A 23743-nucleotide genomic window follows, 5' to 3' on the forward strand; every position below is an offset into this window, starting at 1 on the left:
GCTACAAACAGCTGGGTAGCAACTGAGCTGAATGCTGGTAGTGTTCAGCCTTGCCTGGCAAAAGAAATAAAAAATCTGTGCATGCATCACTCAATCCCTCAAATATCAGGATTGGAGACTCCAATCCTGGGATTCAAATCCCAGTAATTTTAGTATGCTAGAGTCCCATTGTTAATTGCTTTTTGTTACTAGAGATTGAACATGGATAATAATAAGCAAGACATTGTGGGCCAGATGTATCGAGCTTCATAAAGTAATAAAATGGAGAGTGATAAACAGCCAGCCAATCAGCTCGTAATTGCCATGTTGCACAGTGGGTTTGAAAAATGATAGGTAAGAGCTGATTGGTCTGTTGTTTATCACTCTCCACATTATCACTTTTTGAAGCTTGATAAATCTGGCCCTATGACACTTGAGTAAGGGCACTTTGAATCAGCTCTGACCACAGTAGTTACTGGCTCTATATTTACAGTGTGCAGATAGAAGTTTTAAAGATGATTTTTCCATTTAAAAATGTTAACCAAGATTGTATGGAATAAAGTTTAGAACAGGCTATATGCAAAAATATTTAAAAAATAGAAAATTCTTCCAGTTGCGTGATCAAAATACGGCATACAAGGTGAAAATAAAAAGCCACAAAAACATGGTAGCAGAAAACAAATGTAGTAAAATTAGAAGCCAACTGTAAATAGCACAGAGAAAGTAATGGTTTAACATACAAATCAAATTATTACTGGCAAGTTGTATTTTATAAATAAGTCAATTGTACCCAAACTCAATGGATTGCATTAGGGCTGTAAGGAGGGGCTTGGGGACCAAGCTGACGCTCAGGATGGGAGTACTAGGTGTACTTATCCTCTACTAATGCCCACGTCATGCTCTGGTTCACAGTTCCTGCACTGTGTTGATAGAAACTCTAGCGCCATAGAAGCTGTTCTGCCGCTTGCATATATTTCTGATTTTGATATGCTGCTGGCTTGGGGGTGTGTCCTTTGTTGTGTCTAGTAGGGGGCATCTTTTTCTTCAGATGCCTCATTTTGCCACATTTTTAGATTTTTGTTTTCCGTGAAAGAAATAGTTGTTTTTCTGTACAACTTTTGCTTTCAATAAATAAATATAGACACACTACTATCTATCTATCTATCTATCTATCTATCTATCTATCTATCTATCTATCTATATATATATATCTATATATATATATCTATATATATATATATATATAGATATATATATATACTCCAATATATCGGCACTCTGAATACATGTAAACCCCGGTGCACTCCAGATAATATTAATAACAGTCCAGCAGAAGGAGGCACACGGACACAAATTGGTTAAATTTTCAAAAGCAGCTGTATTCGCGCCGAGCGCTTTCGAGGCAATAGCCTCTTCCTCAGGGCAAAATAGAACTCTCATCCTAGTAAATTTCTCCCATCTATCTAATAATCCACACCCAAATGGTCATATATAAATCTAAATCAAATCCTTTACCTCTTCAGAGATGGTTAAATCAGATACAATATATCCAAAATTGCCTGGAGTCCTATAAGCAGTGGTATAAAACTTTTTTTCTGGTTGCTATAGCGATATTTAAAATAAATGATGATTGTCTCATAAAGAAGCAACACTAAATGTCCATATCCTGTTAAGCAAATATTTACTTTACTTACTAATCATTTATCATCATGCATTTTTCATTTTTTTTTATTTTACTAGTATATGCGATCTAGCATATAACAGATCAGTTCAGCTCACCCCCTTTCCTCCTCAATACCACCCCCACTATGTCCTGTCTCCATCAGCCCTCATGTACTCTGATATGGATTTTACACCCTAGGGTGTCACCCTGCGCTCGGTTACACTTGCTTCTTAGTAGGTGTAGGATCTGGTTCAATTGATTAATGGATCACATACATAAAGAACAAGTTTTCTTGAATAATAAAATGTAATTTATTTAGTAATAATACATTTAGTTTATGGTACAATGAATATATGTAAAAGTTCACAAATAATTATATGAGTTTAAAATATTTCTTATAAAATGGTTTTTATGGGTACAATAAAAGTTAATGCATTTATAAATATATATTGGTATAAATACACAGCTAAACTAGTACCGGTACGACAAACCACATGGGGAAGGATGGGGTAGGGATAACAAACTGAGACTAACACAGTCCTTCTGGTACCGGTTTTTTGGATAATAAGCAATCGCTGGTATAAAAGTTTCAAAGTGTGGGCTGAATAAAATCTGCAATAATTGCAGTGTTGGTGTGTTCCAATGATTCCTTTACCTTTTCCTTATGGTCAGGCTGGGATGAGTGTCTGCCGGCAGACTCTCGCTGGTGCTGCTCCTGTAAGTGCAGTGCTGGGCGAGTCCAGGTAAATCACCTATCAACTAGTTTCACCTTTTGCAGGCTTCCTCAGGATAGTGGTGAGTACTGGGCTTCTCTTCCCTTTGCCTTTTTATACCGTTCTATAGTGAAGGTCACCTCCCACTGGGCTGTTCTTGGCTGTCTGCCGCTTTTTCCGTCACTTCCGCCCTCACTTTCATAGTGACTGAGCGTCTCTCTTGTATCTTACTTCCGCCCACACTGTGTGTTGCACGGTCCGGCCGTCCGTGGCCGTGCTTCCGCCCATCTGGCTGCATCATATCCGCTTTGTGCGGACGGCGCTGTCTCTATGATCTGCGTTTCACGTGCGGGTCAAATGGCTTAAATGATAGTAGTTTCCGCATTCCATTGGTACTTCTCGGCTTAATAGAGTCTTTACATAGAACATGTAACACGTAACACTGGGGTTAATAGGAAACGGGGGTAGGGGGAGACATAAGCTAATGGCTGATATATAGTTAATAAACTGCTTATAAATAGCTTTTCTTGTGACTTTATCTACGTATAGTAAAAAATGATTGTGTGTTTAAAAATGTATGAATAGATGAATATATGGATGGTGGGATAAGCAGCCATCAGTCGATTTAATATATTTATGGTTTGAAGGTGGAAACATGTCTGGGAATGGTGTTGCTGCGTCTTACCCATAAAAATAGTAATATATATATAGATTTATTGGGGAGGGATGTATGTATATACATATCCATATATGAGAAGGAATGTACACACCTGTGTATATATGAGACAACCTTATAACCACAAAGCGGAAAATTGGAAGGAATTTTGAGGAAGCACTGGCACGTACTCAGAGCAGATGAAGACCTTAAGGAGTACCTACCCAACAGACCACGGGTCATATACAGACGAGCGGGCACAATAAAGAACTCTTTGGTAAGAAGCTACTTAAAACCAACCAATACCACCCAGATTGGAGGAACAATAATACACACAAAAGGCTTCTCAAGATGCGGCATTTGCACAGCTTGCAAAAAGACCAAGAATAAAGACACTAAAATCAAGAAAGCAGTCACATCCAACTCTAATGGGAAAAGCTATGAAATTAAAGAACGCATAAACTGCAACACCACAGGGGTAATCTATATGTTGGAATGCCCCTGTGGATTACAATATATAGGGAAAACAAAAAGGAAGCTACATACTCGAATACAGGAACACCTGTGCAACATAAAAAACAGAAAAGAAACACACAGCGTCCCTATACACTACACTGAGAAACATAACAGCAATCCTGCATCCCTCATCTTTGTGGGCCTCAAGAAAGTCACAGTACCCTGGAGAGGCGGCAACCAAGAAGACACCCTTACAAGAGAAGAAACAAAACTGATATATCACATGGGAACTCTCACCCCAAAAGGAATGAATGTCGATTTGGAACTAGCAGCCTTTTTATAATAAAACAAAGAAACAAAAAAACGCCTCACACACAATATAATATTCATATCCCGGTAATTATCATTTGAGCTCTTAAATATTTTTACCTTTTTTACCTCCACTTTTTTACCTTCATGATATATCTCATGCCTCACATCCACATTTCACTCAATAAATAAATTATTTTTATAAAATACCTTGATTAATTCATTATCATATTATTCATATATATTTTAAAAAATTAATTAAAATTTTTTTTTGATTCATAATTTTTTCTATGTATTTACATTATCTCCAAAGTCTATGGAATTCTGGTTATAAGGTTGTCTCATATATACACAGGTGTGTACATTCCTTCTCATATATGGATATGTATATACATACATCCCTCCCCAATAAATCTATATATATATTACTATTTTTATGGGTAAGACGCAGCAACACCATTCCCAGACATGTTTCCACCTTCAAACCATAAATATATTAAATCGACTGATGGCTGCTTATCCCACCATCCATATATTCATCTATTCATACATTTTTAAACACACAATCATTTTTTACTATACGTAGATAAAGTCACAAGAAAAGCTATTTATAAGCAGTTTATTAACTATATATCAGCCATTAGCTTATGTCTCCCCCTACCCCCGTTTCCTATTAACCCCAGTGTTACGTGTTACATGTTCTATGTAAAGACTCTATTAAGCCGAGAAGTACCAATGGAATGCGGAAACTACTATCATTTAAGCCATTTGACCCGCACGTGAAACGCAGATCATAGAGACAGCGCCGTCCGCACAAAGCGGATATGATGCAGCCAGATGGGCGGAAGCACGGCCACGGACGGCCGGACCGTGCAACACACAGTGTGGGCGGAAGTAAGATACAAGAGAGACGCTCAGTCACTATGAAAGTGAGGGCGGAAGTGACGGAAAAAGCGGCAGACAGCCAAGAACAGCCCAGTGGGAGGTGACCTTCACTATAGAACGGTATAAAAAGGCAAAGGGAAGAGAAGCCCAGTACTCACCACTATCCTGAGGAAGCCTGCAAAAGGTGAAACTAGTTGATAGGTGATTTACCTGGACTCGCCCAGCACTGCACTTACAGGAGCAGCACCAGCGAGAGTCTGCCGGCAGACACTCATCCCAGCCTGACCATAAGGAAAAGGTAAAGGAATCATTGGAACACACCAACACTGCAATTATTGCAGATTTTATTCAGCCCACACTTTGAAACTTTTATACCAGCGATTGCTTATTATCCAAAAAACCGGTACCAGAAGGACTGTGTTAGTCTCAGTTTGTTATCCCTACCCCATCCTTCCCCATGTGGTTTGTCGTACCGGTACTAGTTTAGCTGTGTATTTATACCAATATATATTTATAAATGCATTAACTTTTATTGTACCCATAAAAACCATTTTATAAGAAATATTTTAAACTCATATAATTATTTGTGAACTTTTACATATATTCATTGTACCATAAACTAAATGTATTATTACTAAATAAATTACATTTTATTATTCAAGAAAACTTGTTCTTTATGTATGTGATCCATTAATCAATTGAACCAGATCCTACACCTACTAAGAAGCAAGTGTAACCGAGCGCAGGGTGACACCCTAGGGTGTAAAATCCATATCCATTACCTCCAACAGGTATCTTGTAGTATACCTCCACCACCCCGCAGCCCACCCACTTGCATAAAGGTCCACAGCGCAGTTACCCCGAAACCCCCTTTCTGTTCCATACTCATGTACTCTGATGTAGGTTATCTACCCATCTCTATAGCCAGAGACATGGAAACCATCATATATATTATATAGGGATGCGGTCATTTGGTCTACTGCATTATGGTCGACAGTCATTAGGTCGAATCCATTAGGTCGACATGCTAAAAGGTCGACATGACTCTAGGTCGACATGGGAAAAGGTCGACATGATTCTAGTTCGAAAGGTCATTAGTTCGACAGGTCATTAGTTCGACAAGGTCATTAGTTCGACATTGTCTATGTCGACATTCACAAGGTCGACATGGAGTTTTTCACTGTTTTTTGAGCCAACATGTGCCGACAGGCGGTATTTCATGCCCTACCATCCACTAGGGCGTGGTGGGAGAATAAAATAGTGTGCCGAGCGTAGCGAGGCACCGTGCCCGACGCATAGCGAGCGCAGCGAGCGATGCGAGGGGATGCAGTGCACTTTAAACTGTGTCCATGTCGACTGTGTTGACATTCAGGTAAAAAAACAGTGAAAAACCCCATGTCGACCTTGTGAATGTCGACATAGACAATGTCGAACTAATGACCTTGTCGAACTAATGACCTGTCGAACTAATGACCTTTCGACCTAGAATCATGTCGACCTTTTCCCATGTCGACCTAGAGTCATGTCGACCTTTTAGCATGTCGACCTAATGGATTCGACCTAATGACTTTCGACCATAATGCAATAGACCAAATGATCCCAACCCATTATATAGATCCCACAAGTACCAGTAAATTAGGCAGAATTTATATAGCCTTATTATAGTTCCAATAATTCCAATGTGGCTGTGTGCAAGCACTATTGTGCTCCCAACCTTAATAATAGGGATATTTCTATCAGCCTTTAAAGGAAAGGCAAAAAAGCAATTTTGACTGAGCACGCAAACCAGATAACATTATAAAAGTAAAATCTAACTCACCTTAATACACAAATAATCAAATAAAATATGGTGTTTTCCTTCATGAATTGATCAATGCATTTAAGCTTGCAGCCCATCACTACTAGTCCTACACTAACAACCAGACACTTAACCCTTATACTGCCAATATTGCTGTGAGAAATTTGCTAAATATCCGCTAAAAATGCCAAGATCGAAGTCGAGGGATATGAATCACTTTACTTATTGCCGGCAAATGATCTGAAGTCAATTAATTAAAGTTTTGTTAAACTTTACGCCAAAAAAAGAACAGTTGCTGTGAGCGACGCTGGCATTTTTAGCGGTTATTGGGTACATCAATCAAAGCAACGTTGGCACTCAAAGGGTTAAGAACCTGGCAGCTGCTGTCACATTATAAATAAACTGGATATATATTTGTGTCCTGGTTTAGAGCTCATCTGCCCACTATATATAATAGAATTCTGCATGTATATACATTATGTCATACAAGATGTTGACGTATTATTATACAGTGTAAGAAAAGTAAAAGAAAAAAAGTGTATTTAAATTCTTATATATAAAATACCTCCTTTTATAAGATATGTGAGCTAATTTGCCTTGTTAGAAATACATATAGGCCCTGATTCTGGCTGGCTTGCAAAGCAGTGATATTTCGCCATGTAACGTTACCCCGCCAGGCGTGCAAATGCCAATCCCCCGCCGCATTGCGAATGGATGTTTAGCATAAACAACCATTCTCAGATTTGCGTGTGGGCCCGAAATCAGTCTCTGCTGACTTAGATTAGCGGCTACCTGCTCCGAGACCGACGCAGGCAGCTGATGTTCGGCGATGTCAGCCGCCCGCACCCGAAAGGCAGGTGACACCCCGTTCGCATGGGGCGCCCAGTGTTTTCCTGGGCGCACCCAGCATTTTTGTGGGTATGCCCAGGAAAGGCAGAGTGCTTGCATGCCCGCCTCCTACATTCCAACCCCCCCCCCCCCTTTGCAAGCGCCTTGGAGACTATGCAAGTCTCCGAAGGCGCTTGCATAGAAACCCTGTACATGCGCATAAGCAAATATGCGCATGTGCAGAGCTTCACCATGGAACTCCCCATGGAAACACACGGGTGAGTTCTCTGATCAGAATCAGGGCCATAATATATTTTATAATACAGATAATTATCAATCAACCCTCTTAAATATTTATCAGTGCTCTCCCATTTCTTTAAGTGTATCTAAGATTTTCACTTCCACAATTTAATACTGTATCTTCTCTTTGTCATACAATGTTGCACGTATTTCCACTTCATAATTATCTCATCCCCCAATGTCAGGATCCTCTGCAGCGGCATCTCCGGGACCCCTGGGGCCCCTGGGACCAGAGATGCCACTAAAGAGGATCCAGAAGGCCTTCGAGGATACCATGGACGTCGGGGGACTATCGGGGCACTACCAGGGGACTAGGTAAGTATGGAAAAAAGAAATATTCCAAAATGATTGTGGTCCCTAGCATTTCAGATAAGGGATTCTCAACCTGTATACCATAAATCAATCTCTCAAAAAGAAAACATAAAAAAATCATAGCAGAGATAAATCCAAAATATAGGAGATATAAAACTGTGTGCAGGAATCAATAACAGTCCATGGTGAAACATATAACTTTAATACCTGTGACTTAGATAAACAATCAAGCAAGCAACAGTCAGCCCAATAGGATACATTAAAGTTCAGCATTGTCAGCCTGCTGGTGTAAGCAGCTTCTGACAATGGATCATATTTCTTGATTTTCTTATTCAGCAAGACTCATGCACCTGAATAAAACACTAAAACAATGCAGTATTTCGTCTTGTGTATAGTTAGGACCTGATTTACAGTTGAGGCGTAAAAATATGCAACAATTCAGCAGTCACGATCGTCAACCACCATGCCTGTGGTACATGCCAGATTCAAATCCTGAAAGTGGTACATAAATAAAATCAAAGGGCTATATTCACAAAGATTCAAGCCGTTGCTTCCAGGGGGGGGGAGGGGGGAGTTTATTGGTTCGGATTCCAAAAATTGCAGATGTCTACAGCACTGGTTAGCAAACTTTGTCTAGGCACCCTGGAGTGCCCCAAGGCTCTTGTAGGGGTGCCTCAGGTTGGTGGTCCAGGAACAAATCAAATTATTTTAGATCAAAGTCTACACCTCCGCCACCTAAGGATGACAGGTAGGTACTGTTCACTAAATTTTATATATTTCTTTTTTTCTGTTCACGGTTGAACTGGATGTCCAGAAAGCAGACAAGACAGTATGGGGGTGATTCAGGATGGTTTGCAAAAGCAAACTCCTTCTATAATAGACAAAACCATGTGTGCTGCAGGTGGGGCTGTTGTAACATGTGCAGAGAGAGTTAGATTTGGGTGAATTATTTTGTTTCTGTGCAGAGTAAAAACTGTCTGCTTTATTTTTTTCACTGCAATTTAGATGTCAGTTTAAGCACAAGCCACCCAAATGTAACTCTATCTGCACATGTTAATAAAAACCTATGATTGGTCTGAATATTGCAAGTATAAAGGCCCCACTTGTGAGATTTTGTCAGATATGGATTGGGCCAATTTATCTGACAAAATCTGATGTGCCTGATGCTGTAGGATCCAATGCACGTTTCCATGCGCATTGGGTCTAACCAAGAGATTGATCCTCCTGCACATAGGATAAATCTCAAGTCATTCGGGTCCAACTTGAGTTGAGCAGAGCGGGGCGGGGCTGCAAGCAGAGAGCCAGGCAGTTGACGCAGAGGCAGTTTGCGCAGGGGACCAGATTGCCGGGTAGCATAGGGGAAGCCGGGCAGCAGCGGGCGCAGATAGAAAAAAAAACACATAGAAATGAATGGACAGCCAGTGATTGGCTGAGAACTCTCTGACTGAGAGAGCTTTCAGCCAATAGCTGACTGTCCATTAATTTATATGTGTGCCCGCTGCTGTCCGTTTTCCCCTACGCTACCCGGTCTCTGGTACCCATCATGCCGTCCACTGCCTCCCCTGCCTGGCTCTCTGCTTGTGCATCAGGTCGGATGAGATGTCTGCACATACGGTTTGGGCCGATTTCACTGCCTGATCCATCCAAATTAGGTGAAATCTGGCCCAAATCGCACAGTGTATGGGGGCCTTATGTGGGCCTTTACAAATGTAAAAGCAGATAAAATCACAACATAATGTTTCTAGTTTCTAGTACTTCCAGCATGAAGTATGTGCTTTAAAGAGATGAGAGAAGTGCAGCTGAACAAAATGGATGACAGCCACCATCTTAATACATCATTTTGTTCCTATTACATTTTCATAAATGTATCAATATAAATATTGTATCCTAGGGCTGCCCTGAAAAAATGCTGATACATTATGGTGCTGTGATTCAAGATAATAATGGGAATCACTGGTCTAAAGTATTGAGGTGGGAGTAAAGTGACTTTCTGTGTAATGAAGTGCTCAGATAATGTTCTTTCATTTTCCAATGATGAGGGAAACTTAATATTTTCACTTAAATTAAGGTATAATAAATGGACCTCTTAGAGAATAAAGGGTGAGATTTAATAGGATGAGAGATTCAGAAAGTGAGAGATTTGGTAAGAAATCTCCAGGTTTTTTTTAAAGCGCCAATCATTTATACTGCTAAACCAGTTTGATTTTGAATTGTAAATAACTGCTGCTTTAAAAAAACCTGGAGATTTCTCACCAAATCTCTCACTTTCTGAATTTCTCATCCTATTAAATCTCACCCATTGTATCTCTATATCCTGTGGACATACTGTAATACAAAATGTGAAGTATTTGCTGGATAGTGATGCAATCCATGTTGGAAGGTCCAGCCCCCCCCCCCCCCCCCCCCTCCTTTATTATGCCCTGCATTAAGGATCAGAAGTAGGAGTAATACACTCTTCTGCAGCTCCAGGGAGATGTGCAGTTACTGTTTATTTAGCTGTGGTAATTTTTGTTTTGCTGTGGTTTCTTTTAGTGTGTCCTCCAAGATGATAATCTGTGATATAATAAAGTCCCTAACTAGTTTCTTCACCATGGTGACTTACTCAGAGAAGCTGTTTACATATAAATACACTTGAGCATCTTTACAAGGGTTGACATCTTAATTTTATGCCTTTTTTATATTTTTTTGTAATATTGGAATAAGCTAAATTGGAATAAACTAAATAGACAAAAGTATTTCATATTGAGTAGTAGTTTTAATGATACAGTAGTCACATAGTAGAATGATGTTGTATAATTGGTACTTTTTGTGTACAACTTGCAATATCTTGACATAATTATTCAGCAAGTTGAAAGAATGATTCATTTCAGATTGCATGAGAACACCACTGCAAATCATACATCTCTGGTTCTTCACTTCTATCATAATAACACAAATTCAATAAAACATTTAAGGTAATTTAGAGATAAAACCCAAGGTAGCTTCCATTAGTTACATCACTTTATCTACAGTACAATCTGTTTTCATTTCATGAATATTTAAATAAAATGTGCCATCTAGTGGTAAGCTGTAGCGATAGCAGAACAGTAAAGTTGCTATTTAAGGCAACATTTATAATATGTAACATTTCTACCATAATTTTCTACATATAAGAATAAATTTAAAGTATTAACGATAATCTTTAGATAAGAAAACCTATTGTTTTAAAACCATGAAAAATATGAAATATTTTAACTAGTTTAGAAATAGCATTTCATACTCTGTGTTTATGTTCAATGCTGTTTATGCGTGTTCTCGTTTTATCTCCTTGTCCTTCTTGTCGTCTTTGTTAATGTGTGTTTTCTTGTCTTTTGTTTTGGTATGTATGTAAAAGAAAACAAAATGTCAATAAAAAGTATTGAATTTAAAAATGTTATAAATCTGTAATACATAGCTAAATATACTTATTTATATGCAAATGTTTATTTCTTTACTCTTTATGCCCATCGCATCGCAGACCATAAGGCATGCGATGGTATGCGATGTCCCGCGATGTTCCCCAATGTCATACAATTTTAAAATTGTATGGCATTGTATATGGCATACAATGCCATACAATGTGATGCGATTATAAATTGTATATGCACCCAAATGGGTGCTTACAATGTTAAATGCACCCCCACGCCACCCCCAATATGAACGTGAACCCGAAGCGTGGCGCGTGCAGCGAGCCCGCGAGGGGCAGCGGTACGCGTCCTCCGACCTTTTCATACCCCCTCTATCCACGTCGGCATGGAGTTGATTTTATATAGTGTGGCGAGTGCAGCGAGCCACCGAGCCCCGCGAGGGGACGCGCATTACTTCACAGGTATACGCGTCCGACTCGCTTCGGGCTCGTTGGCTCGCTGCGCTCGCCACACTATGTAAAATCAACTCCACGCCGCCGTGGATAGTGGGGGTATGAAAAGGTCGGAGGACGCGTACCGCTGCGCTCGCCACGCTTCGGGTTCACGTTCATACTGGGGGGTGGTGTGGGGGTGCATTTAACATTGTAAGCACCCATTAGGGTGCTTATATAATTGAACATCGTATAGGGGGCTTACATCGCATCGCAGTGCATCGGGTGTATGGCATGCGATGGCATGCGATGCGATAAAAAAATGGTGTGACTTAATATCGGGGGTGCCGAGATAATACACAAGTACCCTCTTTTTTAGTACATGGAAAATTACATTGTGATTTGTAGACTGCTCAGAGATGATAAAAGAAAAAAGATAACTGGGTTATCTTAATGGAGGCGCAGAAGATTGAGCTGTGTGGTCAAGCAGCAGTACAAAATTGGGGTGTCACTCCCCAATATGGACAAATGAAAGAAGATATGGAGGTGACTGCGCTAATAAACAAATTATAACATGGTGCTCATGTCAATATTGAATGTGTTTAATATATAATTTATAACATACAGAATAAAAATTTCGTATTTAAAAAGGATTTTTTTAAAAATAAGGGGGGGAAAGGGGAAAAAAGAAAGGACATCAGGGGGTGACTCGACTGGTTTGAAAGTCCATACTGTACCATATTTATAGGCCAGCTGGTTAGGTTGTAGTCCTCTTCCGTTTAAGATAACACTTCACTGTTATTTGGTGGTATTGGTGGCTCCAAGTAACCCCTTAACTCTTTCTACTTTCTCTAATATTCAAATGCAACAATCGGCCTCAGTGTGTTGAAAGCCTATGCAACTAAATGGGCTAAGCCTACAGTATGTAGGCATAATAGAATGAATCACCAGAGTAATAACACAAATTTGGTGCAGTCAGACAGAGAGTATGAAGTAGAGGCTCCTTTTCCTCTGCCTCACCTGGCAGCACGTCACTGCTGTAATGTCTCCTGAATATGACTTCCTGTGGACATGCTGAGCGACTATAATACTACTCAGAACTTCCGTAATGGGCTGACCTGCAATGGATGCTGTGACTGTACATAGCTGCTGGGCAATTAGTGGGCATCTCAATATAAATCTAGGCAGTAGTGATGTTAGCATATTTTCACATAGCTGCTGTGTATGGAATTGCCACTGTGAATGTGTTTGCACATATCAGGCCCATACTGTATGCTGTAGTATATATTTGCTTTATAGTTTGCAAATATATACTATAGTTTCTTTCTTCCTATTCTCCCGCTGCGCCGACAGTCTCTGCTCTGCGACGCCTGCGGTCCCCGCCTGCACTACCTCCGCCGGGAGCCGTCAATGCGGGGGGGCGCTGCTATTAAGACAGGGGGGGGGGGCGCTGCGGGGGACACAGAGTTGGCAGTACAAGAGCCGGGCAGGAAAAGCTGTCAGCACTGGAAAAAAAGCCCCTACAAAGAATGGGCAGCCTGTGATTGGCTGAGCGCTCTCTCAGCCAATCAGCAATTAGCTGAGAGAGCGCTCAGCCAAACACAGGCTGCCCATTCATTGTATGGGCTTTTTTTTTCCAGCACTGACAGCTCCCGCCTCCCCCTGCCCGGCTCTGTCACTGTCCCCCGCAGCGTCCCCTGCACGCTGCCTTAGCAGCGCCCCCCACCAGCAGCCCTGTTCTGCAGCTCCCCCCCCCTGCTCCCCGGGTTTACATGTAAAAAATGGCACATCAAGTGCCAATCTTATCAAGCTCCCCCGGGGAGCTGCCGGGGAAGCTCCCCCGGGGAGCTGTCGGGGAAGCTCAGGGGGAAGTCGGGGGCGACTTGTCCTCAGGACAAGTCGCCCTAGTGTATGGGGGCCTTTAGTGTGCATCATGGAAGGGCATTACATAAGGTGGGTGCTGCCAGACAAAAATCCTGCAAGTGTAAGTAGGAGCAATATGAGTGTGGATGAGAGACGCAGATCTTTTGCAGAACGGAGAGGTTAGGTGGGGATATATTTTGAGATAAGCAAAGAGATATAAGTCAGTGTAGTCAGAGTAATGGCCTTGAATGTAAGTAGAATTATTTTTATTGAATGCGGTAAAATACAGGCAACCAGTGGAGGGACTGACCGAGAGTATCAGCAGACATTGAACGTCTAGCCAGGAAGATCTGCCTCTTAGCTACATTAAAAATGAATTGTAGTGGTGTCTTTTCTTAGGAAGACCGATAAGGAGGCTATTGTAATAATCAATGCGTGATATAATAAGGTGTATTCTATGTGGCTGACGAAGAGGTTAAATGGCAGGGATCACCGAAAAAAAAAGCGATCCTCACCGTTTAACCCCTGTCAGAGGATAGCGAGTATTCCCCCAAACAGCGAGGCTTGTGGCTAATGCAGGGAGACTGCTGTATTTAGCTGTGAATCTTGCTGTGTTGGTGACCGCGTATGCCGTTTTTGGAGCGAGGGGGGATATGGCGTATGCAAGGGGTCAGCTGAATACTGAACCTGTGAGCTGTGACAGCTCGCCCCCAGCATTTAATACTGCCCAGTGAGTGCATGGATTAGAGTTTCTGAAACCTTGTGTAAGGTACAGACAAATTTTGGATATGTTTTTTAGATGCATGTACCATGATTTAGATACATACTGAATGTGAGGAAAGGACAGTTCATAGTTGAGGATGACCCCTAGGCAGCGAGCTTGTGGAGTAAGATTGATTGTTGTATTCTCAAAGTGATAGATATATCAGGTTGGTAGCTACTCTTGGCTGGTGGGAATATGATTCATTCTATTATGCCTACATAGGCTTAGCCCATTCAGTTGCATAGGCTTTCAACACACTGCGGCAGATTGTTGCATTTGAATATTAGAGAAAGTAGAAAGAGCCAGCGCACAGAAAATCAAGTGCGGATGCCTCTGATTTGGCATCACACACTCTCCAAATATACCATTTTATTCATTACAGCCTGTACAGGCAAAACAGTACCTGTACTGAATGTACTGTACCTGGTGCTGAATTATCCAGATTTGTATAGCAGCACTGCAGGGACATGGACTCCCTTCACCCTTTCCTGACAGTACCAGTAGCCCTCAGGAACAACCGCAAGTATCATAGACTCATCTCAAGCCACGTTTACCAATGGTAATGCCTACTTTACTCATGGTTACGCCCACTCTACCTATGGCCTCTTCCCCGGTACTGGTTTTTACCTGGAAACTTTTGGAGGATATGGAATCGGACTGCATGCCCACTTCAACACCCATTCATGATCAATGGAATCTTTTTAGGTTTGGACCCACAAAACTTCATCTTTGATGTTTCAAAATTTGCAGCAATCTAACATTTTGTAAAGACACACATACATACTAATAACCACAGCTGCTAAATTAAGGCAGCTGTCCTCAAACCAGGACTGATGGCAGTTCTATAATGTAATTATTGATTATTTGCTTTGGTTTTCTACAAATTTTGTACCTAACTATAATGTTAGTAAATTCACTTTTAATGCATCTGTTAGCATTTATTATAGCATTGACTACTTATTGCTTTTCGTACGTACTTTCTGTGACTTTTTGTGTACATTTTGTGTACTTTACTGTGACTTTTTGTGATCTTCTTGCATTGGCAGAAACCTTCACATGTATTTGAATTCCAAACTAACAACTAGCACTGTAGCTTTAAAGCACAGAACATTTTATTGCCAAGAAATATTGAGTTTTATTCATTAATTTCAAACTATTTTCTCTGAGTCTTATTTTCAGGGAAACAAAAACCTATAGAGATTGTTTTGCTTATTGACAATTAAATAAAAGGCCACAGCATTTTGATTAAAATGTACTTATTTAAATGTTACTTCAAAATAAATGTAATATTTATTGGATGTTATTTGTCTGCAATTTCTAAAGGAACAAAACAATGGTATCAAATAATAAGCCCAATTAAATCATCTCAGCAGTAGAATATAAAAAAATAAAAATGAAAAACAAATTTCTGCAGCATAATCACTAAGGCAGTGCACAGTTGCCACTTTCTGAATCACAAAACTCTCTAATAGCATTTTAAACAACAATTCATTCATCATCAATGCAAATTATTTTAATTGTTATGAATGAAAGTCTACAAAATGTGCGCTGTGAACTTGACAGCTACTTGCTGTGTAAAACACAGTTACAATCTAAGTAAATTGTATCCCTTAGTGGGAAAGTGAAGCTTAGTCAAATGCTAAAACTTATAACAGGAAAATATATCAATAAAATGTCAAACATTTTAGGTTGTGTATGTGCAATATGTACCCCAAAATTAGCACAAGTTCAACTTGCTGCATTAAATAAACTCCACTTAGAAATCAAATTATAAGGTAAGTGTCTGAATGTGGCAGATCAATCAGTGTAACATAGAAATGGCAATATACACTTGAGCAATATACAATGGCTTTAAATTACTTGTACGAAACAGAATTTTATTTGATACTAGCATTAATAATTTATATGTTAAAGACCTGAGTCAAACAGATCTCTTAGAATGGATGCCATTGGCAATTTATTTGCACATAGCTCATGCACACAGGCAGATTTACACATTTGTGCATACAGGTGGAGAAGCTCCCGTCAGAGCTGCTCCTGTCTATAGAAGCTGCCGTTCCGACAGAGCCCTCCACCGCCTGCTGCTCCCTAGCTCCCCTCCGATCCTTGCCTGTCTCTGAAGTGGAGACGGGCAGGGAAAGCGCTCCCCACTGCCCGGTTGACGGAGATGTGCGTGCGTGTGAGATGCTCGCGCATCCCCCTCAGATCGAACGCCTCTAAACCAGTGATCGCCAGCTAAGGGAATCTGATGATTCCCAGCGCTGACTGAGAGGCGCTCAATCTGTATGTCATCCTAATTTGAGTTGCACAGATCTTGTCTGGATGTCTTCTTCTGTAAAATAGAGTGTTCTTGGTTGGACCAGCGCGTGACAATGCAATCGTACAGAACCACCCTGGCATGTGGGAGCGTCATCATGTATCAAAAACTCCAGGCAATCTTAGTTTTGTCTACAGGGATAGAGAAGTTACTGACATGAAAATGCAGATACTAATGATGACAAGTGTGAAACCAATGGGTGGCACTTGTTTCCACAGCTGCCCTCAATCATAGCCACTTTTCATGTGACTCAGAATCAACACTTAAGTATTAAGTTCTACATAGATAATTTCAGTGTAAAAAGTCAATGTATTAGTATTAGTATATGTATTATATGTCCCGATTAGACGCAAAACTTTCCTATCCATTATTTCCCATATTCTGATAATTGGAGTAGGTGCAGGGGTGGATTGGCCCTGGCGGGAAACTGGGCCATTTCCCGGTGGGCCGGCCCCTAAAGGACATGAAGCGGCCGCTGACACCCCTGGCTGGGCCGCGGATCGCTCAACCGCTATCTCCGCAGTCAGCAGCCGCGGCCACAGCACTGTGCCCCAAATAAATATGGCCGCAGCCAGCCTCAGCTCTGACAGAAACTAAAATGGCCACGGGAGGGCTGGTGCGCATGTGCGGCTGCACGCAGCTCCTTCCGCGGTGCTTTACAGTGCACGCGGCTGCTTAGCTGCTTTCCTGCCTATATGTCAGGAGGGGAGGCAGGCCACCCAGGGCTGATGAAGAAAAGCACCACAGTGCCAGCCGCAGGGCAGGGTGAGGAGAGGGTTCCAGCTGCAAAGAGCTGATAGGTGTAGGACAAATACACTATTATAAAGCCAACATGCCAGTACTGTATGTAGATCATTTCTACAGGCCCCCTCCTACAGCCATTCTGGCCTTCTTGATGTATTTCATTGTTTGCCACCAAGAAGATGGAAAAGCATGTTATCCTGTTTAATAGAGAGCGAGAGAGTCCAGGACTACAAGAGAATTGCACAAGACTGGTTGCACAACTATAATGTAGTCTATGTTTAAATTGTAATTGAGCCATATATTGGTTGAATCCCACTCTCATCCATACAGTTCAGATATGCAGAGTAATATAATAGTCCTTCTGCTCATTATTCATCATAATTCTGCACTGTATTTTAATGCTGTCACTTAGCAACATCATCAACAAGGTGCCTGATTCAGAGATAAACACGAATACAACCGCAAGTGTGATTTACTTGGCCTCACAACAGCTGATATAAGCAAGTGAAGCTGCCACCCAGAAATGAAAAGAGATGCCCACTGGAGCTACTACAACTCAATTTAAATTGTGTACACATACAGCACACGCCTATACACAAGAACAAGGAACATGAGGCTTAAGAATAGCCCTATGGCTATGTACACTGGACTCGCCAGTAGAGACACAGGCACCATGTTTTTATATTTCAGAGTTCGCAGCTGATGTCAGATACACGCCCCCAAAACAGCCATTGCACACCTGCATTTTCACTGCCACTCCCTATTAATCCTCCCAAGTGGTCACTCTCTGTCAACCAATTTCTGGTAAAATCCTCATTGCATGTGAGTTGCAGCCACACCTTGATGTATGTGAAATGCGTTTGCAGCACATGCGCACTCTGTCAATATTCACTTAGGTCCTTGCAACATTGGATGTGCATCCAGCTCTGAATCAAGCCCAAAATCATCAAGTTGCTCAGTATGTCTCTTCTGCCTTAGCAAGACCCCTAACACCCTTGACGTATTTGACTCAAGTCAGGCCATCTTATTGGTAAACTTATTTATACAAATACTTGCCCACGCTGCCCCCTTCACTGGAATGAGCTCCCAAGCTTCAAGTGTTCACTGAAGATCCATCTGTTCATTAAATTGTATAATCTAGTACTGAGACCACTCCCCCTAAATGCCGCTTCATGTCCTGGCTATCCCTGACATGCTCACTTCCTGCCTTTAGGCCACCTTGCCTACACCTCATGTTCAGTGGCAAAACTAATTAATTTGCGCCCCCCTGTCACAAATTGGGGCAGCGCCCCCCCAGAGTTAACAAACAAAGTGCAAACATCCCACACCCCCCCATGCAACAAATACCTCCTGCCGCCGATGCTTCTGTCGGGACTCAGGTCCCGGCTCTCCCGGCTCCTGCTGCTAATAAAAAGTAACACTCCAAAAATGCAGAGATGTGCAAATGCAGATGAAAGGGGCTCCTTATATCTGCATTTGCACATTTCTTTCGCTTTTGAAAATACCAGACTCCTCTTATGCACGACAATAGTAGGACCTCATATTCTATCTAGTACTAGTGTCCCTTACACATTATGCCACACAGTTGAGCCAAAATTAAGGGACAGACAGAGTGACAGCAAGGACAAAGGGACAGGGAGAGTGACAGCAGTGATAGAGAGAGTGGCAGCGGGGACACAGAGACAGTGACAGCGGAGACAATGGGTAGAGTGACAGTAGGGGACACGGTACAGGGATAATGACAGCAGGAGACAGGGAGAGTGACAGCGGGAGACATCGGGAGACAGGGAGAGTGACAGCAGCAGATAGGGAGAGTGACAGCAGGAGACAGGGAGAAACAACATTCACTGTTTTAATAGCAGGATGTTTTCTTTGTTCAGAGGCAGCAGGGAGCCGGAGGCGGCAGGGATGAGAGCCGGGAGTCCAGCTGCGGGAACGGTAGCAGTGACTGGAGGTTATCAGTGGCAGGGTGAGGTCCAGCGGGTGCAGGGATGAGATTCAGGCGCGCTGCTAATGCAGGCGGCAGTAATGTCCAGTGGCGGCAGCAATGAGAGCAGCGACAGTGACTGGAGGGGATTGGCGGCAGGTAGAGTGCCAGCGGCACAAGGATGAGATCTTGGGGCCCGGCAGAGGCAGTGAGAGGACTATTGATGGAAGCGTAGAGTTCCTACACATAGACTGTAGTAGTGACTTCTTAATGGAAATAAGAAATAAAAGGCAAAATCGTCATAATGCTTCATAGCATTGTGCTAAGCATAATTAGTGTATGTGTTCTATATCAGAAATGCAAGTTACATTTGAGAATATAACTCACACATTATCTTTAAAGGTGTGATTTATTCCAAATCAGTAGTCATGCTGACAATTAATTAAAAAATCTCTCACCGTTAATGAAGACTGCTAAATAAAATCGATTACATCATGAGGTGTGGGTTGATAACACACTGTCATCAGGTATCTAAATTGTTCTGCCCTAGTTATCAGAAAATTCTTCAGATTCCATTCGTATTATGGGCCTAATTCAGACCTGATTGCTGGACAAATATGTTCTCAAAATGGGCAAAACCATGTGCACTGCAGGTGGGGCAGATGTATGATGTGCAGAGAGAGTATGTGTTTGAGGTATTTTGTTTCTGTGCAGGGTCAATATTGGCTGCTCTATTTTTCCACTGCAATTTAGATTTCAGTTTCAATACACCTCACCCAAATCTAACTCTGTCTGCATGTTACATGTGCCCCACCTGCAATGGTTTTGACCATTTTGAGAACAAATTTGCCTTGCAATCAAGTCTGAATTACAGTAGTCCCTATATTTGCATTAAACATTATTCACAGCTTTAGAGGATGTGATGCATCAAGCTTTATAGAAAATTGTAACCAATTTGTTGAGCATCAATGAATCAAACTTAAAGAAATTAATAAAAAAAAGCTATTTTCTATAATAAGCCTTGCACACAGCTGGAAAAGTCTGCCATCATCTATACTGTGCATGCGCCGGGGGTTTGACACCTGTCAGCAACATTGTGTAGATGCTGGGACCTGCCCCAGCAGTAGGGACCTGGCAGTGGGGGCAAGGTAGCAGGACCAGCAGCAGCAGCAGCACCCCTCCTCCTCCCAGGTTACAGCCGCTGCTGATCCTTAGTAATAAAGAGTTTCTGTCAATTAAACATGGCAAAATAAAAAGTCTATAGATCAGTGACCATCAACAATGGTAGGGAAAATCATTGTAAATTATAATTAAATCTAGATCCATGCATTTGGGTATATGAAAATTAAGTTTAAGAACAAGCAGCATGCTTAAAGGTGACTAAAAAAATAAAATAAATGTATGGTTGCTAATGCATAAATCCCCTGTCTTCTAGCTATTAATATTATTATTATTATTATTATTATTGTTATGATTTTAGTGTTATTTAAAAATAATAAAACATCTTCATGTATCCAAATGTGAAAATCTGTTGCGGTGGGAAGAAATTCTGATTGTATGAGGAAGTCATCACCACCGTCAGTGAGTAGGCTTTGAGACACCATTTCTCTGACGGTATCAAAAAATTGGAAACTCACTGGATCAAGTGTATAGCTCTTGAGTAATGAATTTATTTAAAAAAGGGGTTTTACTTATTTTGCCACACTTAGGAAACGACTCTTTACATCTATTTAATGTTTATTGCATTGGTGACTGTCAATTCAAATATTACTTGGTTCAGATGCTGGCATTTCTGCTCACACTAAGTAAGCTGTATTTATTTTATATAACTCACTAGAATGTTCTCTGTTTTATATGCCACTAAAATGCTCCCTGCATTGAATATCTTTCACTAGAATGATCACTGTATTATATAGTAGACGCTGTAGTGCTCTCTGTTTTGTCAAATGGGGTTGGTAAGTGTTTTTGCTTATAGCACTTTGACATAATTATTTAGTTAACTATTCAATCCACACCCACTTTGGACAAACCAAATGTGCTCTAATTGTCTACTTGCATTAATTATGAACATTGCCTAATACAACTCAGCCAAACAATCAGCTCTAAATATTTCCGATTGAGTTTTGAGTCACCCATTAAGTATAAGGTGGGCGAAAGGCTGCACAAGACACAACTTGATTTCTTTGAAAATTCTCAGATTTTCACTACTGTCAACATTTTCAATGACCTCTTTCTACCAATCACAACTGATTCTCAGGTCATAGCGATTTTTATTCAAACATTGGGAGACCCAAAGATCACTTTTACGACCTCCATGCCCAACCTTGTGGTTGGACAGACCAAACTTCTGAAACAAGCTATTTACACAATTTTTGCTACATAATTGAAACTTTGAGGTGGTTGCTGGAACAGAAGCATGCTTTTGTGTTTTTTTACCCACCCTAGTGGGCACATGGATATTGGAGTCTGTGGTATATAGTAGTTGGCACTGGCATAGTGGAGTTAGGGCCTAGATATGACAGTTGTCAATGGTAAATATTGCAGTGGGAACAGGGGTAATGGAGCCAGGGTCGATTTAAAGGTACTTGGCACAGTGGTAGTGGAGTCATGGGAAAATATGTTAATGGGCACAGATGTAGTGGAAGGCAAAAAAGAGGGGGGTGGTCACAAGGGTGACCAAAAAGGGAACATGCAAAAGGTTTTTGGGGCACACTTAAAAATATTATATTGATGATGATAAATAGGTGAAAAGTTGGTACATGAGTGTGATAAGACTTAACTTTTATTAGGATTAATAATAAAAAATAAACAATACAAGACAAGTCAAATTCAATAATGCGTATATAGATATAAGAAAAGGGTATTCTAAGGTTAATTGCCTATCGAAAAAGAGGGTCCTTGATACAATTAGCAAAGTAAGCGCAATGTTTAAATAGACATACTATATACCTGTAACAACCGTGCCTATAATTAGACAGAATTTATTCAATTGGCATCAATGTATAGTATAAAGAGTACAGGTATAAAATTGGGGATGCTTGACACACCAAATAAACAAAGTGAGTTTCAAATGTATATTGGTACTGTCTCCGTCATATAATGGTGATAGAGGGTCACTACCTAACAATGAGAAGGAGTGGGAGAGATTAAAAGGTATAGGCGGTACGGAAAATATAGAGAGAGTATAGTAAGATTGAGCTGGGTCCAGAAGGTGATCCCCTGCTTACCTGTTGATTACAACACCCAGTATTCCCAAAGAGTCTTCCCAAAGGTACTAGCCGGGCCCGTCACTGCTTAGCTACTGAAATCGGAATGGGTTCAGGCGATCCAGTGAGGTATGGTAGTAATGTTGGCAGAAGAGGGGGATACCAGCGTTGTTGCTCAAATGAAATGAGGTGCTTCTGCTGTCGGAAGCGTCGTCAGTAGTCCACCCTGATGCTCGCCTGCATTGCAGGGGGGATGGGTCTGACGCGACTGATGAGAGAGCACTGAGATAAAGGTTGTACACAAAAATGGTGGGCTGGTGTCAATGATGCGGACCCTAACTTCTGCTGTCCACCATCCACCGTTGGTGTCCAATGATGGATGAGAGAGTCAAGGATCGCTGACCCTGTCCCGGAAGGAAATGAGAATGTTTGGGGCAGCACAACAAATGATGTTATCGCCGGAAATATGATAAAATTATCTAAAGTGGCAGAGATTAATTGGCCAAAAGAAATTTTTGGTTTTGTATCCTCATTCGTGGTGCACCTTAGTCGCCATTGGTGTCAGTATTTGGTAGTTCCAGCCCCAGTCAGAACTATTTAAACATTGCGCTTACTTTGCTAATTGTATCAAGGACCCTCTTTTTCGATAGGCAATTAACCTTAGAATACCCTTTTCTTATATCTATATACGCATTATTGAATTTGACTTGTCTTGTATTGTTTATTTTTTATTATTAATCCTAATAAAAGTTAAGTCTTATCACACTCATGTACCAACTTTTCACCTATTTATCATCATCAATATAATATTTTTAAGTGTGCCCCAAAAACCTTTTGCATGTTCCCTTTTTGGTCACCCTTGTGACCACCCCCCTCTTTTTTGCCTTCCAGTTTAATTACTGAACATCCTTTTGGGAGCACCACCAGCCAAACACTGCTAAGATATTCTACTAAGCAGTAATTATGCTGGTTATTTCTGATTAAATACCTATGTACAATTGCTAACTGATCACTATAAACCAGTGCCAATCCCTCTCTCTAAATATAGATGTAGTGGAGTCATGGGGCACAGGAGTATTGGAATCATGGGTAATTTAGTAGTAGGCACCAGGGTAGTGGATGTCAGGTGTAGATATGGCAGTGAGCACAGAGTTAAATATGGCAGAGGGCCCAGTGGTAGTTAAGTCTGGGTTAGATACAGCAGTTGG

This window comes from Crinia signifera, chromosome 3, assembly GCF_055691185.1.
Source record: "Crinia signifera chromosome 3, ASM5569118v1, whole genome shotgun sequence".
Taxonomy (NCBI): domain Eukaryota; kingdom Metazoa; phylum Chordata; class Amphibia; order Anura; family Myobatrachidae; genus Crinia; species Crinia signifera.